General features: G+C 35.5%; 1 protein-coding gene across 1 annotated transcript in view; it reads left to right on the top strand.

Annotated features, from left to right (window-relative positions):
* The window catches only part of LRP1B (LDL receptor related protein 1B), a 1,901,338-nt gene that overhangs the window by 1,491,109 nt on the left and 395,001 nt on the right, over nucleotides 1-15,228 (top strand). The window lies entirely within an intron of this gene.

Here is a 15,228-nt window from a genome sequence, read left to right as displayed (position 1 = left end):
ACACAATGTATTACGTCCTAATGTGCACAGTATCTGTGAACATTGCACATTGAAACTGTGATCATGTATATTCATTAATAAGTAGGTAGCAAAATTGTGTGATTTTGATGAATCTCTCTGTGAGAAGATGAGACACCGGGATTACTGTATTTTTTGCAAAAGAGAAGCACATTGTTTTCTTTTTCACTTTAACCAAGCAGGAGGGTTTCTAAGGCCTCACTAGGTTACCTTTGTTCACATTAGCTTGCCATTGTGTTTTTTAAATTCACATTTTAATAGCAGTCATATAAATAATGTAGTAACTGCCAGCAATCAGATTACATTCTTATTCTGTCATTTAAGCAACATGCATTATAATAATAAAATGACTTTTATACAACATGTTTATTCTGTTCTTCAAAGCAGGATTTCTTCCACATCTTTCTTAGTGCCTTATGAAGAAGAGGTGGTCAGTATATCTTTTTTTAAGTGATGGGAGAATATGAACAATGAAGTAAAGCCAGAGAGCAACTTTTGTGATTTGGCCACCTTAATGGCACAAGATTTTAAGAAAAAATGTTCAGAGAGGAAAAGGTTTGTGATATTATCTAATATAATGCCAGCATGGAGGAAAGGTAGGACATCCCGAATGTATATATTTTTTTCTTTCTGCTAAATTAAGATAGATAACACTATGTATGTACATATTTAGTCAACATAAAACACAAGCACTCATAGCCACATTTTTATAAGATGGAATATAAAATAAAAAAGTTACTTCATATATATGTATACATACATATACACACATATATATACATACACACACACATATATATACACACACACATACATAAAAGCATACATACACACATACATATCTGTATGACACATAAAGAGGATATACCCTAAATATTCAGGAAATACTTTTCATTCCTTTTCCATGTGAGATATACTGGTGGTGGATTTTCTTGCTCTCTGATATTACCAGGTACTGAAGATTCAGGTTTCTCTTCCACATTACCACAATCCACAGGATCATCCGGGACCCTGTCTTTCTTTACTTTAGGGCCTGGAAGTATCATGGGACATTGAAGTTAGATGCCCATGTGGGCAGTTCAGATAAGAATCACCAAAATCTCAGAGCACACATTCCACTTCTCTGTATGATGCATGGTTGCCAGTCAGTAGGATCAGCTGAACAGATGAAGTAGTGATTCAGTACAGGCAACACTGGATGGCAAGGGAAGGTCTATAGGTGTTAGCCCTGCTTTCAAAAGCCTTTTTGATACCGAGAAGAAATGGCAAAGGAAGTGGGTGGAGGAGATTCTCAATGGGGACTCTCCGGTCCATCTAGATGGACAGACCTTATCTCCAGCTCCAGAACCCTCTGAAGGTGTAGGTCACTCACCTCCTTTGCAAGAATCAATAACACTTATTAGATCATCTAGGGAGTTTAGCTAGTTTATTTATTTTCAGTCATCTTTCAAATCTCTTGTTCTGACATCAAGTTAATTTGCTACATTGTTCTTGATTCTTGATTTTTTTTCAAGAAAATGTAGTTTATCCAATTTCTTAGTTTTGGCTTTTAGAAATATTTCAAATGTAAACTTCAAAGTTTATTTTTAAAAGTAAAAACTAAGTATTAAAATAGTATTTACTCATGAATTTTTTCAAGTTTTTATTTAAATTCTTTTTTTGAATCTTTTTAATGTTTATTTATTTTTGAGACAGAGAGAGACAGAGCATGCGCAAGGGAGGGGCAGAGAGAGGGAGACACAGAATCCAAAACAGGCTTGAGGCTCTGCGCGGTCAGCACAGAGCCCGACTCGGGGCTCGAACTCACAGACCTTGAGATCATGACCTGAGCCAAAGTCAGATGCCTAATGGACTGAGCCACCCAGGCGCCCCTTTGTTTAAATTCTAGTTAACATCCAGTTTAGTATCAGTTTCAGGTGTAGAATTTAGTGACTTATCACTTACATACAATGCTCATCAAAACAAGTGCCCTCATTAACTCATCACTTATTTAACCCATCCTTGCCTACCTCCCCTCTAGTAACCCTGTTTGTTCTCTGTAGTTAAAAGTCAGTCTCCTGGTTTGCCTCTCTTTCTTTCTTTTTTCACCCGTATGTTCATCTGTTTTGTTTCTTAAATTCCACATATGAGTGAAATCATATGGTATTTATCTTTTCTGAGTTATTTCACTTAGCGTAATACTCTTTGGCTCCATCCATGTTGCCATATGTATGCCTTTGACAGAGAGAAAGTCAGTTACAAGGAAGTAAAGACATAATAATATTTTATGTGTAACCTCACATAGACACCATGCTTGTGCTGGAAATTCAATGCAGAACAGGACACTGAAGGTCCCCGCCCTCAAGAGCTTCTAGTCTAGTGAAACAGAGGACATGGGCTAAGACTTTAAGAATATTTTTTTATTGGGTGGGGGGTGCCAGGGTGGCTCAGTCAATTAAGCATCTGACTTCTGCCCAGATTATCATCTCGTGGTTTGTGAATTCAAGCCCCAAGTGGGGCTCTGTGCTGACAACTCAGAGCCTGGAGCCTGTTTCTGACTCTGTCTCCCTGTCCCTCTGCCCCTACCTGCTCATGCTCTATCCCTCTCAAAAATAAAAATAAACATTAAAAAAATAATTTTTTGTGAGCCCTAAAATATTTCGAGAGAATAAAATCACCATAATGTCACTAGGTCCAGCTGTGATATTTACCATAGAAGTAAATAGAGTTTAATGGCTACTTAGAAAACTAGAAAGTTTTATTCTGATTAGCTCATCCTTTGACATCCAGATGTTAAAAGAGTTTTGTTCTCTTTTAAAGGGAATCATAAAGACACCTAAAAGGAAAACATTTTTTATTCAAAAAAAATCTGTCTTTAGATTTCTGCCACGTTAAGAATTTTTTTTTAATTGCCATTGGTTATTAAGAATAAAGCCTTGATGAACTTATGAAATCTTGGGAAGGCTAATTTGCCTCTCTACTATCAGTCATTGTTCCAAGATTTAAATTTCATAAAAAGAACAGCCGTCTGCAAAACTTTTTGCTACTTAGATTACAGAGTTTTAGTATCCATTTGAGCACTGCAATTTGTGGATGGCATAGATGACAAATTGTAATTTTGTCTTTTCTGTGAAGTTTTACACTGAAGACTCTTGAATGGTTTAAAGTGTCACATTAAAACAGTCTTGGCAAGTGTGAATGCATAACTATATATTTATATACTGCATTAACAAAAAGAGTAGCATCAAATACAAGTTCCATCCATAACACGTGGCTAATAATTCATGGTCAGCAGAAATAAAAGGTAGTGTTTAGAAAATGTGTGAAGCATTTTTTTCATTAATTATTTTATTCATACAACAAATACTTAGTAAATTTCTATATTGTGTCAGTCTCTCTCTTATGGGATCTGGGGGTAAAGCAATGTATAACTTCCTGCTGTATTGAACCTCACATTATAGTGCAGGAGACAGATAATAAACTGAATTAAATACGTTCATCAAATTGTTACAAATTTTTTGAAGCAAAAGACACAGGACAAAGGAACAATCTATACAGAGTAAATGGTAATATTTTAAACACAGTGGTCAGTGAAGTATTCTTGAAGGATGTAACATCTGAGCAGAAGTCTCCAGGGTATGAGGAGAGCTGAGGAATGAGTGTTCAAGAAAGAGGGATGGCCTTAAGTGCAAAGGCCCTGAGATCGAAGAATGCTTGAGAAACCAAAATAAAGCAAGAAAACCAAAAGAGCCGGAAAGAGCAAGGGGGAAGTAAGAGTTGATTAGGTCAGAATGATTACTGGAGGCCATACCATCCTGGATCTTGCCATCATAGGAAGGGCTTTATGTTTATTCTAAATAAAATTAGAAGCTTCTGTAGGGTTTGGGGAAGTATTAAATCATCTGACCTTGTTTTAGGTTATTCTGCTTTCTAGACTAAAGAAAAGGAAAGTAGAATTGCTATACTACTTTTTAGAATTACTGTAGCTCAGGGTATCACCCTGCATAAATTTAAGAATGCAGTAAGCACTGTGCAAATACTGAAATAAGAAAGCATTTTCTTTCAAATTTGTCTATCAAAATGAAGCTCATGAGCTATTAGTGCCATTTAACCAAACCAGCATAATTATTTATGAACAGTGAGCCTAGTATTTGTATTATAGCAGAAGTTCTAGAGAAAGATTCCTTAGGATCCTGCAGTGTCTCAAAAATGTTCCACCGTGGCCAAAAAATACAAGATAAAAAATGATTATTATTTTTAGTAAATAATTATTAAAGTTGCAATTCATAATATTTTCCTCTAAGATGTTTTGGACAATAATAAGGAATGATCAGGAGAAAACGTAAGAGTTTATTTTTCCTTATTGGGGAAAATATTTAGATTCAAAACACCTAATCAAAGGATATAGTATACTTTGACATATATAGGGGTGCCTGGGTGGCTCAGATGGTTGAGCGTCCGACTTTGGCTCAGGTCATGATCTCACAGCTCGTGAGTTCGAGCCCTGCATCAGGCTCTGTACTGACAGCTCGGAGCCTGGAGCCTGCTTCAGATTCTGTGTCTCCCTCTCTCTCTGCCCCAACCTACTCGCATTCTGTCTGTCTCTTTCAAAAATAAAATAAAAAACATTATTTTTTTAATATATGATTATTTTATCAGAGAATTTCATCTTTTCATACTTCACCAGGTGCCACTCTCCATTGAAGATAACCACACATTAAATCATCATTCATGGGGTTTAAATCCCAGCCTTACCCTTCAATTACCTGACCTGTGTATGGCTCCTCATCCTTAAATTGGAGATAACAATTCCACCTACTTACATAGTGGTCATGACAGTAAAGTGAGTTAGAGCATGTCCCTCCAGAAATGCTAGCCCATGCTTATAACCACTAGACACATCACAGTGCTTTATAGAGAATTAATATGATTCACTTTGTAGTCTGAATTCTGTTGTATTTACAGTAGAGCATGACACACAATATAATTACAAACAAAGTGAAAGGAAAATAAAACTGTCTTTGAGACATTCAGGAAGATTCACTATCAGCTCTGAGATATTGTAACTGTAATGCATAGCAAACTTCTTTTGAAGTCTTTTAAAATTATAAACTAATGTTTGAATACATCACTCCACATATGAGGCAGGTATCTGTGGCTGCATTTATGACTTCTTGTCCAGAAGAGTAAGCCAGATGCTAATGTTTCATTTTTAATTTTTTTAAGTTTATTCATTTTGAGAGAGAGAAAAAGCACAAGTGGGGGGCAAGGAGAGGGGGAGAGAGGGAAAGAAAGAGAGAGAATAAATCCCAAGCAGGCTCTGTACCACTAACACAGAGCCTAATGTGGGGCTCAAACCCACAAGCACAAGATCATGACCTGAGCTGAAGTTGGACACTTAACCAACTAAGCTACCTATGTGCCCCCACATGCTAATGTTTTGATCATAAATAATTGAGGATTAACATTAGAAGTTTTGTGTTAGATGATTTTTGTAAGCACTCTTTCAGTATGGTCAAATTTTACTGGATCTCTGATATATTTAATTGGATTTTTAGAAGCTCCCAGTGTCAAAGGGTTGCTGGGATTTACACTTTTAATAAAACCCCTACTGGGTCATTCAACAGCAGCTAAAGGGTGAAGAAGAGGAAGCAAAACCAGGTCTGTCTTCTCTGTGAGGCTGCAGCCGGTGCTGGTGTCTGGGAAGGTCTACAGCCGTGGCACCTGTTGTTGGATCTACACTCAATTGCCAGTGAGAAGGAGAACTGAAATGATAGAAAACAAATTGAGAAAAAGATTTGGATTCCAAAATAACCTCATGCATAAGCAGAAGTGCTTTTGAACTAAAGATATAGTTTGAAAGCAACTTGGCATGTTTAACAGCTTACATCATCTTTCTATGTATGGAAAGTTCTGAAGAAAAATTGTATTAGTTCTGAAGAAAAATCTCTAAACACGTTCAAGTCCAGAATCAGAAGTTACATACTCCCAAGACCTCCTCTTGATGTGGGCCATTGGAAGGAGATTGAGTTATTGAAATTACCATTTATGTTGACAGAAACTTGAACAGTGGGAGATAAACCACAAAGTTAAAGAACTCATTTCAGGCTGGAACACTCATCCATCGTCTCTTTAACAGCAATTTGTCCCTCACTACTTTCTTTCCAGAGCATCATTTCTTTGTATCTGTTCTTAGAGCCTCGGTGCCACTGGCTACCAAATTAGCTTCAATTCTGTCCCTAAGATGATCTCTAGTCACTCTCATATCTACTTTACCTCTCTAATAGGAATTCTGTAACTTTACAGTTGTTTCTGAGGAAAATTCCACTTTTTAATCCAAAGCCATTATTAAATAAAAGAAGCTGTTTGTGAGCCAGATCCAAAGTTGAGTTCTTATTTTTCCATAAGACTTTTGGTTCTGTTCATTCCTTGGATTATTTTCTCAACCAAGTGGCTTTAGATTTCAGCAAGCAATATCAGAGTCATGTTGAGTCTTTTCCACCAAATTAATAAAATGCTTTTTGTCTAGAATGCTAAAGAGAAGTAGGCTGTGTTTATAGCTAATATATTAATTCCCAGACTTCAAGGAACTTTAGCTTCTTAAGCAGAACTCATTAGAAAAATAATGTACATTGTTGTTTGTTTTACAGTAATTATTTCTAATCGAACACATAATTAATGATATTTCCAGTTACCTTAACTTTCTTTAGAGAATTTTATGTATAAGAGCATTATTACAGGGGCATCTGAGTGGCTCAGTTGGTTAAGCGTCTGACTTTGGCTCAAGTCATGGTTTGTGAGTTTGAGTCCCACATTGGGCTCTGTGCTAACAGCTCAGAGCCTGGAACCTGCTTCCAATTCTGTGTCTCCCTTTCTCTCTGCCTCTCTCTCTCAAACCCCCCTCTCTTTCGCCTCTCTCTCTCAAAAATAAATAAATGTAAAAAATTAAAAAGAGCATTATTATAAATGATGGAGGAGAATGAAAATAAGTAGGCACAATATAGTGATTGGTATACATATACTATATATGATTGGTATACATATATAATAGATATATATCACTACATATATAACATGATATACATCATGGCTCCTAAAGAATAGGCATTGGGATTTATATTGTGACTTTATTACCTTACAACACGACTTGAATATAGAAAATACGAACACATCTATAATGAGTAGTTAAATGCATGAATATATTTTCTATCTATAAAGGAACAGTATAATGGAAATTGTGTTTTTTCTTTCCAACAGTGACCTCAAATTATTTAGCCATGCTTTATGCAGCACGTTTGAGAATTTCTTTCATGAAAGCATTAACTGATGAATGTCCGCTGACCTGGAATTAATGCTTATTATTGAATTAACTGTATATTGTGTGCCATGCTACTATACATAATCGGCCAAAGATATTGATTCTTCCATGCTAAGGGTTCAAGAAGCTTTATACAAGAATCAATATTGATTTTTGCAGGTGCAATCTAGAGCAAATTTCTTGATTGTGAAAGACTATTTTTCAAAGTGGCTCACAAAGCTCCTAGTTTCATCTAATATATTGGCTGCAATAATCTCAGCTCAGAACCAGTTATTTGCAGAATATTGGCTGCCAGAGGTTGTTGCCTCTAACAGTGGGTCTCCATTGATCTCAGTTCTGTTTAAAATACTTGTGAACTGGAAATTTATTTATACTTTCAATACCCTCAGATAAATGGTCAGGTTGGAAAGATAGTGTAGATTAGTAAGAATTACCTAAAATAGATTCAGGGAGAAGAGGATTGACCATGATTTGCCAGATATATGGCGCTCAACATGTCATTTCATGATCAAATACAGGAGTGGATCCTGCTAAATTACTAATCAAGTGTCTTAACTGTCTTTACATATACATAATTATTAATTAAAATATAAAATAAATTATATTTATATAATTCCAAACAACAAAGATATACAACTCATCATTCCTTAATTATTCCTTAATTATATTAAGAATATGTACCATATTCTTCATCATGACTAGTAACTTGCCCAATAGAGTTTCCATCTGTTGTAAGAAAGGTTTAGAACGTATCTAATATAGAATATAAAACTTAGACTATAGATGGCAAAGTGTGCCATTCTGGCCAATGGAAAAATTTACTTCTTCTAGTCTCTTTATAATGAAATTCAATTACCTCAGCTCTAAAGTTATTATAAGCCATATCCAAAAAACAGAATTGTAATTAGTATCTATGTTGCATCAAAATAAAAGTGGGTAATCAATGAATAGTAAAAATAATAACAATAATGTAATAAAGGATGTTTTAAAATTGGATTCCTAATGCAGTGGAATTGTTCGGATACCAAGCTCTTCACTAATTTCTCTTTATTTATAGGAAACCCTAGACAATTCACATATTCTTCTTTTTGGGTATAATAATAATTATCTTCCTTTTGTGTTTTTAACATGTGCCAGACATTTTCCTAAAAGCTCCACATAGCATTTAATCTGCACAGTAACTATAAAATATATCTTCTGAAGATAACTGAGGTTCCAAGAGATGAAACAGCTTATGGTCTCAAATAGGAAATTGTAAACCGGAACTCAAAATTGATCTTTCACCCTTTTTTAATAGAACATATCTTCTTTAATATTTATTTATTTTGAGAAGGGGGAGGGGCAGGGAGAGAGATGTGGAGAGAATCACAAGCAGGTTCCATACTGTCAACACAGAGCCCCATGCTGGGCTTGACCTGACGAACAATAGATCATGACCTGAGCCAAAATCCAGAGTCGGAGGCTCAACCAACGGAGCCATCCAGTTGCCCCTAAGAACTTATTTTTTATAACACTTTTAGATTTACTGAAACATTGAGATGATAAGGGATTTCTCATATATCCCACACCTAGTTTTCTTTGTTACTAATATATAAAATATTTGTTATAATTAATAAACCATATTGATACGTCATTATTAACTGAAATCCACAGTTTGCATAGATTTCTATAGTTTTTACTTAATGTACATTTTAATTATTTTGTTGCTGGATCTCATTTGGGATATCACTTTACATTTAGTTGTCTGTTGTTCTTTGGACTTTTCTTGTCTATCGCAGTTTCTCAGATATATCTTGTTTTTGATGACCTAGATGGTTTTGAGGGGTACTGGCCAGGTATTTTGTAGAATGTCCCTCAAGTGGGATTTGTCTGACTGGTTTTTTTTCCCCTCTGGAGTTACTGGTAATTCAGAAGACCACAGATGTAGAGTGTGAGTTTAATCACATCCTATCAGGCATATATACTATCAATATGAGCTTTAACTGTTAATATTATCCTTGATTACTTGGCTTGAATAATGTTTGTCAAATTTCCCCACTGGAAAATCACTGTTTTTACTCCTTCTCTTTATCTACACTTTGGACAGAAGTCACTATGCACAGTCTAATCTAAGAAATGAGGAGTTTGTTCCCTTTTCTTGAGAGGGTATTTATATGAACTAATAGGAATACTTCCACATGGGAGAATATTTATGTTGGCTGTAGATTTATTGAGGATGTATTTTATCTAATTGAGAGATTTTCTTTCTACTTTTAGTTTGCTGAGGCGTTTTATCATGAATGGGTATTGGATTTTGCCAAATGCTTTTTCTGCATCAATGGATGCAGACTATAAAAGTCAGCTGATGTGGTGGATTACATTAATTGATTTAAAAATGTTGAACCAGGATTGAATGGCAGGAATAAATCCCACTTGGTTGTAGTGTGTAATTCTTTTTATACATTGTTATGTTTGATTTGGTAATATTTTGTTGAGGATTTTTATTACATGTATGTTCATGAGAAATACATATCTGTAGTATTGTTTTATCTTGTAATACCTTATCCAGTTTTGGTGTTAAGGTAACACTGGCTTCATAGAATTGATTATGAGTAGTATTCCTTCTGCTTCTATTTTCTGGAAGAGATTATAGAGATTTGGTAAAAATTTATTTTTTTAATATTTAGTAAAATTCACAGGTGAAACCATCTGGGCCTGGTGCTTTCTTCTTTGGAAGATTTTTGCTGATTCATCTTCTTTGGGAGATTACTGATTTTGTGTGTGTGTGTGAATTTTAGTGGTTTGTATTTTTCAAAGTATTGTTATTTTCATCTAAATTATCAAATTTTGTCCTCTTATTATAATGAAACATTTTACATGATTCCATTTTTCTCCTATCTCAGCATATTAGTGATACTTCTTTTTATATTTTCTGTTGTTTTTTTTATAGTTTGCAATATGTATTTACAAGCAATCTAAGTCCACTCTCAAATACACTATACTGCTCCATTGGTATAATGCAAGTTTCTCTTTTTTTTTCTTTTTTTTAAAAATAAAAAAAAATTATTTTAAGGAGCGAGAGACTGCAAGCAAGTTAGGAAGAGGGGCACAGGAAGAGGAGAGAGAGAATCTTAAGCAGGCTGCACACTCATTGGGAAACCTGAGCTGGGTTTGATCTCCCAACCCTTGGATCTTAACCTGAGTCAAAATCAAGAGCCCAACACTCAAATTGCCCCTCAGTTCTTGAATATTCTATTAAATTTGGATTTCTTTTAATTAGCTTGGGAAGTTTCTAATGACATGTCTTCTAGCTCATTGATTCTTTCCTCAGATATATCTAGTCTATTGATGAGCCCATCAGATGAAGTCTTTATTTCCATTACAGTATTTTTTTATTTCTACATTTATTTTTGATTCTTACAGTTTTTATGTCTCTGTTTGCATTACCCATCTGTTTTTCAGAGTTGTCTATTTTTTTTCATTATGCTCTTAACTTATTAATTATTATTATTGTAAATTTCCAGTCTGATAATTCCCAATTCTCTGCCATATCTTATTTTGTTTGTCATGTGTGCTCTGTTTCTTCAGGCTGTATGTTTCCTTGTCTTCTAGCATGTGTTGCAAATGTTTATTGAAAGCTGAATATAGTGTATCAGGTAATAGGAACTGACCTGAATAGGCCTTTAGCATGAGGTTGTATTAATTTGGTAAGAAGTCAAGCTGTGTGCACTGTTTGCTGTAGCTTTAGGTGTCTGAGGCTTCCGTTTCTTCTAGGGTCCTTGTTTTTGTCTTTTCTGTTTTCTTTGGTTTTCCCTAACAACTCCTTCTTAAACAAAGTCTAAGACTAGCAGCTCTTTCAGATGTAGTCCACTGCTATTATACCTGAGCTCCATTGATGTAATTGTGAAGTTTGGGGAAAGGGCAAACCTTCTATAATCCTATGGTTCTGATTCAGTCTTTCACGGGTCTCTGTCCCTGGGCTATGACCTTCACAAGGGTTCCTCAACTTCATTCACCCCACCCACTCTGAAGTGAGCTAGGAAGCCTAAGGGAGATAGAGTTGGGTAATTTCTCTTTTCTCACATTGGATAAAGTCTCTAGAGAGTTCTTTTCTCTTTCTGAATGAGTCTTTATAACTGAGGATTCTCTGAGCATATTTGTCTTTAATATTTTAAATTTATTTTGAGAGAAAGAGCAAGCAGGGCAGAGAGAGAGAGGGAGAGGGAGAGGGGGAGAGAGAGAGAGAGAGAGACAGAGAGAGAGAGAGAGAGAGAGAGAGAGAGAGAGAGAGAACTAACACCAAGCAAGCTCCACACTTGGTGCAGAGCCTGAGCCAGGGTTCGATCCCATGAACTGTGAGATCATGACCTGAGCTAAAACCAAGAGCTGGAAACTTAACCAACTGAACCACCCAGGTGCCTATCTTTGAGCATATTTTAAATGATTAGCTTTCTTGGGGCACCTAGGTGGCTCAGTCAGTTAAGTGTCCAACTTTGGCTCAGGTCATGATCTCATGGTTTGTGGGTTCAAGCCCTGCATTGGGTTCTGTGCTGACAGCTCAGAGCCTACTTTGGGTTCTGTCTCCATCTCTCTCTGCCCCTTTCCTGCTCATGCTTTTTCTGTCTGTCTGTCTCTCTTTCACTTAAATATAAGTAAAACATTAAAATTAAAAAAATAAAATAAATAAATGGTTACCTCCCTCAACCCCTACCACCACCACTGTCAGAGATATGAAGGTTTGCCTTGGTCCTTTACCATGAGAATATGCTAGGGTTCCAAGGAGTAAAACCCACAGAGGTGAAGATGTCCCCCAAGGCTGCAGGTTGCAGGAATTTCTCATTCTTACTATAATCTACATTCCAAGTTCAGCAATTCATCAAAGTTACTGTTAAGTACTCCTACCAGTTTATGGCTCCTGTAGCTTGTGTTCCTGTTAACCTGAGCTCAGCTCTGCGTATCTGTATTTTCCTTTCTCTCCAGGTTTCAGGGTTGTGGCTTGCCCTGTGATCTCTGTTTAATGATTGGTGCAAGAGAAGTGGTTGATTTTCAGTTTGTTCAGCTTTTATTGTACAGAAGTGAGTGATACCTTTCAAGCACTATATATATTGGGACTGAAACTAGAAGTCTAATCCTTTATTCCTATTCACTGTGCTCTCCTATAGTGTTTCACAAACTTCATCATACACCAGAATTTCCTAGAGGACTTGTTAAAACTGAGTTTTAACTACTTTCAAAGTTTTTAATTAATTAGGTTTAGTATAAGGCCTGAGGATTTGCATTTCTTAGAGGTTCCCAGTTAATGCTGATCCATGAACTGCACTTTGAGAACCATTGCTGTACTATTTTAGTAGCTGATCTTAATTGAATTCTAGTGATATGAGTCAAGTAACCAGGAAAATGGATGGCCCAACCAACCTGCTTCCTGAGTTTGACTATGCTGTGATTACTGTGTTGAAATCATCCCTATTTATTTGCTATCCTTGCCACATTTCCTATTATTGTGTTTTTTTTCCTGCAGAAGAGTTTTAATGTTGCCAGTGTTTGTTTTTTCTGTATATTACCTTACTGAGTTTTTGTTATGTAAAAATATTAATTGTATAAACAAAATCCACTTCTCAGAGAAGGGTTTGTAGTAAGTCTCAATCTCATTTCAGAGAAGTAATATGGCATATAATTTTTCTACCTAGAAAATATGTGTGAATGTGTTTATGTAGTCCTGAAATATGTTTTTTTAAACTAAGGATGACATAAAACTTTGTTTTCTATTAGTATCCATAGTCTGTCTTATTATTCAGACAATTATATAGTACTCCATTTTATGAATGCGTCATAATTTGATTAACATTTTTATACATAAAACTTAGGCGATTTAAAATGCTTTCTACAAAACAATGTAGTACTTGACATTTGTATATGTAAGTGTTTCTGTTCCTATAATAGTGTTATTGTGATATAAATTCCTAGAAATAGAATTTTTGAGTCAGAAGGCATACACAATTATCTTTACTAATTAACAATATAAATTGTAGTATGCGAATAACACCAATTTTCTTTATTATTGCCAGCACATAATGTTATCAAATTTTTGAACTTTGCAAATTTGGAGATTTATTGTATGAGTAAATATAGCCAAAGAGTTTGGATAGCTCTAATCTTTAAGTCTGAAGTCTTACATTTTACTTTCTGTCTCTGTGTTTTACTTTTCTCCCTCCCTCTCTCAATATTTCTATCAATATCTATCCCTCTAAACTCCTCTCTCAGTGTCTTTCTCAATCCCCATCCTTGATAATATATGGAGAGAACACTTGGTTGTGAATGTTAACACTGTATCTGATCTTTGTTAGTGGCCTGCATCTCACTGTTTTAGAGAGAACTTGATGACAAGTGCTTATGAATGACTTGGTGCCTTTGTCTTCTGTTTTGGTAAGGTGATACTTTGTTGCTGTTGCTTAAAACTGTTCCCTTTGGCACTCTTATCCCTGAGAGGCACCAATTAATGTCTCTCTATTAATTTACATTTCAGACCTCAGGCCAAAAAGCTTACTTTATCAAAGTTGTTTTTCTTTCTGCTTGTTTGCTATCCACTTTCAGTCTAATTTCATTATTTATCTTGTAGAATTTTGTTGAAAGTGGCAAAGAACATCTCATACACATCAACTTCATGAAATTTTTCTAATGTAGAAAAATTAATCTATAGCTGTGCTTGGCAGGTGGTTTGTTTTCTATATTTATAATTACTTAAATTGGTAATTTTTTTCCTGTAATATTTGAGTCTTTGCCACCTGTAGCTTGATTGCCTTCACTAAGCCAGTGTCACATTTTAAGTTGTATTATTGAAACACTTTGATCCAAAAAAGCACCTGCAACTCGTTTTCATATCTGTACTTTATATTGGCCACAGGGATTGCTTGTGCTTTTTTCATGGAGTGGTGGGATCTGCTGAGCCCCTTAGTTTCACACTGTCTTGTGGATCTGCAGTATTTGGCTGTTCTTTAGATGCTACAGATTAAAAGTGGAAACTGGGTCAAGAATGATATCCATACATTAGCCTATTTTAAATTGTGGTTTTCATAGTTTCTTATTGATTTCTGAGAAATATGTAAATATTGTATATATTGATCTTTTGTTAAATTTTTAAAAGCATATTTTTCTCAATGTTATCTTCTAATTTTCTCTATTGACTTTATTCATAACACAAGTGTTTTTTGAATATATTTTTAATATTGGGATGCCCAGGGGATTCAGTCGGTTGGGCATCTGACTTCAGCTCAGGTCATGATCTCACAGTTTGTGGTTCAAACCCCATGTCGGGCTCTGTGCTGACAGCTCAGAGCCTGGAGCCTGCTTCGGATTCTGCGTCTCTGTCTCTCCCTGCTCCTCTCCGACTCATACTTTCTCTCTCAAAAATAAATAAACATTAAAAAAATAAATATATTTTAAATAGTTTATTCATTTTTGAGAGAAGGAGAGAGAGCACGTGTGTGCACAAGTGCGTACAGGGGAGTAGCAGAGGGAGAGGGGACAGAAAATCTTAAGCAGGCTCCATGCCCAGTACTGAGCCCCACACAGGACTCGACACGGGGCTCAGTCTCACAACAGCAAGATCATGACCTGAGCTGAAATCAAGAGTTGGACACAACCAACTGAGCTACCCAGGCACCCCCATAACAGATGTTTAAAATATTAATGTACTCAACTTTTCTTTTCTTTTGGATTCTGGGTTTTCCATCAGACTTAGAAAGGCATTCCCATATTTATAATAAACTTAAAAATATTCTCTACATTTTTTTTAAAATGTGTTTATTTACTTATTTAAATAGATTTTTAATAGCAGTTTTAGGTTCATTACAAAATTATGTAGAAAGTAGAAAGATTCCTGTATTTCCCCCACCTTCCCCCAACATCAGGATCTCACACCTGATTGATACATTTGT

Source organism: Prionailurus bengalensis, chromosome C1 (genome assembly GCF_016509475.1).
Source record: "Prionailurus bengalensis isolate Pbe53 chromosome C1, Fcat_Pben_1.1_paternal_pri, whole genome shotgun sequence".
NCBI lineage: Eukaryota > Metazoa > Chordata > Mammalia > Carnivora > Felidae > Prionailurus > Prionailurus bengalensis.
The sequence above is the reverse complement of the archived record's forward strand: the minus strand, read 5'-3'. Positions and strand labels throughout refer to the sequence as shown.